The sequence below is a fragment of the Phyllobates terribilis genome, unplaced genomic scaffold (genome assembly GCF_046119375.1).
Source record: "Phyllobates terribilis strain yellow unplaced genomic scaffold, ASM4611937v1 Scaffold_4__5_contigs__length_816908805, whole genome shotgun sequence".
Taxonomy (NCBI): domain Eukaryota; kingdom Metazoa; phylum Chordata; class Amphibia; order Anura; family Dendrobatidae; genus Phyllobates; species Phyllobates terribilis.
Genome location: NW_027362764.1, coordinates 572,856,086 through 572,859,461, shown reverse-complemented (window position 1 = coordinate 572,859,461; position 3,376 = coordinate 572,856,086).

The window sequence follows — 3,376 nt, the reverse complement described above, 5'->3', positions numbered from 1 at the left end:
TACCATTGTCCGAGGTAGCTCCTGGTCACGCGTGAAGCCAAGCAAGTCATAGTACCATAATGAGGGCACATAAACCTCATCTGTGCCGGCACCAGACTTCCTTGACTTCTCTACCTTGTTGAGCTCTTTTTTTATAGACGGAGCATAGACCCTGGATCATTTTTCTAACAATGCTCTCATCCACCTTCTCGCAAGGATTATGCTGCTTAAAGAGAGCAACCAGTTTCTCATATGCCTCCCTTTTTTTATTTCTATTGCTGTACTCGGCCAATTTAATCTGCCAAAGGCAGGGCAGGGACGGATGCATCTCAATCAATTCACGGACAAATTCCTCGCTATTGTAAGACATCTGAAATAAAGAATAGCATACAGTGAGCATACATGGAACATTTAAAAAAAGTAGAAAATACCATTTGAACCGCACTACTGTTTGTTATATGTGTGCACACGAGACCCCCTAAAATGGCTGCCCATGCAAAAGCATATGTACACAGATAGAAGCCAAGCCCTCCTTCCCTCCAGAGCAATGATAGCAGATAATTGGTAGGTGTCCTATAAATTAAGTAAAAATGGAAACGCATTTGACACCCCAAACGATACCTACCGTACACAGAGTATAGGTGTCAGAAGAACCGTTGAAGAATAGATAAATCGATGTGGAGTTGCAGCCCGGAGAACTCTACTACGATCTGCAAACCAGCACGCGGTCAGGAACAAAGGACGGAAGCGCTACTATGTTGCCTTCTTTAAGGCAAGGCCGCCCAATCAGAACGCAGTAGTGACCACTAGTGTTGAGCGAGTATGTTCTATTAACCCTTTCGCTGAGTATGCTCGGGCCGAGCTCCGAGTATTTACAGCTGCTCGGTGATAAGGTTAAATCGCTCCTGTGTGCATGATTTGCAACTGTTTGACAGTTTTATTACATGGGAGGAATGCCTATTTCTTACACATTCCTCACATGTAATAAAGCTGTCAAACAGTTGCAATTCATGCTCACGGGAGCGATTTAACCTTATCACTGAGCAGCTGTAAACACTCGGAGCTCGGCCCGAGCATACTCGGACAGAACATACTCGCTCAACCCTAGTGACCACCAATTGGAGCTGAGGGGGCGCGGAAAAGGCAACGCAAATGCACGCCTATGTGACTACAGCGTCACACAGTACGTCCCTCATCAAGGTCTGAATCGTCAGAGTAGCTGCTATGTGACAGGGTCCCAACGACCGCCAACATCGTTATACAGGTCGCTATGGGTCGCCGTATCGTTGCGGCATCATTGGGAAGATCTGACTGTTTGACATCTCACCAGCGACCACATAGCGACGCAGCAACGATCCCTGTCAGGTCGTATCGTTGTCGGGATCGCTGTAGAGTCGCTAAGTGTGACGGTACCATTATACGGATGAAATTTGGAGATCAATTGAACACAATAGAAAGAAGGTATCTGCCACCCACAGTGAATATGGCCAGTAGCAAATAGAGCTGAGAGAGGCATAATTTCCCTAGGCAGCTAGAAGGAGTTGTCTACCAATGGCCCAGTGTTAGCCGGTCCTGGATTATTAGTGGATTTCTATTCTGACCAGGCGGGGGACACATAATGCTGCTGAAGTAGTGGATAGTGGATTTAAAAGGCGAGAGCAGGAGAGTTGGAAAGTGACTCCGATATAGAGTAACATCAAAATGCTGTATCTAATACTCTCAATAAAAGAACCTCTGTATGACACACAAGAAATGTATTCAAAGTGTTTTGCCTGCTATCAATTGTTTGATGAGTTCCAGTAAAAACGATCTTATCTTTGACAATGGATTCTGGTTTCGTTTAATCTGCAACCATCTGAGAGTCCCCATTCTATCTACTGACAGGTGGCCTGAATAGTGGTAAGCAGCAAGCAACCAGAATGCACATACACTCATGGGTACTGAATCCAGATGTTTAGGGACCACAAAGCAAACCTTGCCACGGATGGTCCCTTACACTATGGTAAATTTTTGTGGCAGTCCTTAATTTTTGTTGTTTGTATATTTTCTTTGACATTACCAAATTTGTTTTTTAATAATATCTAATAAAGTACATGGTTTTAGAAGGTATATTTCTTTGAGCCATTCCCACTGTTACTCAGATTATATTTTTACTGTATTTCCTGTGCAGTTAAATTGAACCAGGTAAATTTATTCTGCAGACCTGTACGGTTCTGGGCACACAATTTTTATTTTTTTGTTTTACTATTAATAAAAACTAGAATAATAAAAATGTAGTGGTCCCTATTTTCCTATAGCTTTTTGTGTTAATTATTGGTACCATTTTTTAGGGTATAGGTGAAATAAATGTTATATTTTTATAACATACACAAGTTTTTTGATAGGCAGAAGGGAGGTCCCCTTGGTCATCCAAACTAGTTAGAACTTTATAGGCTGTCTCAGAAAGCAGGCCACCAGAGTATTCAGGTATTTGACATCCTCACCACAGTTAGGTAGTCTTTCCCTGTCTTGCAGTTTGTGATGATCACAGCCCTGGTATTATAAAGTCAAAAATCCTTAAACAAACCAACTTCCATCCTCCTCTGCAATACTGCTGTCAATTGTGCTTTGGATTGTGACAAACTCAGCTCTGCTATATCACAGAGTCAGCTGTGTTGTACCACTGCTAGTTCAGCCTTGAACTCTGTGACAGTACTCACCTTTTCTTCTCCATACAATCATTATCCTATATGTCACAAACAATCTAAAGGAGGCTTCATCCAAGAAAATAACTTTGCAGGAAACACAGGGATTGGATGCAGTGGACTGGGTTAATGTTATTTACTCAGATGAACCCTTCATACTGTTTGACATCTGTAAAAATGATTGTTCTGAGAAGAAAAGGTGAGCACTGCCATGAGACCTGTGTCATTCCGACAGTAAAGCATCTTGAAAACCTGTGGTCAATCCTCAAAAAGCGAGCGGACAAATAAAAACACAAATTGTGATAAGCTCCAAGCACAGGTTAGACAGGAATGGGTTGCCATCAGTCAGGATTTTGCCCAGAAGCTGATATCCAGCATGCCAGGGAGAGTTGCAGAAGTCTGGAAAAATAAGGGTGAACTTATTTGTACTTCAGTAAATATTGAAACATCTGATTAAAAGATATAAACACACTGAAGCAGCAAACTTCATGAAAACCAAAATTTGCGTCAGCATCAAAACTTTTGACTAAGCATGTCTTTATGGGGGATATGGCCTGTCAAGCTAGTCTGATCAGCTTCTGTGAGGAGGTTCCTTCCAGGTTCGAAAGTAGAATACCTTTGCTCCTTTTACAAGCAAGTTTTTCTTAAATCATTGCCAGCATTTTAATTTTTATTTCATAAATCCATAGTAAACATGAAAATAAGCAACTTTG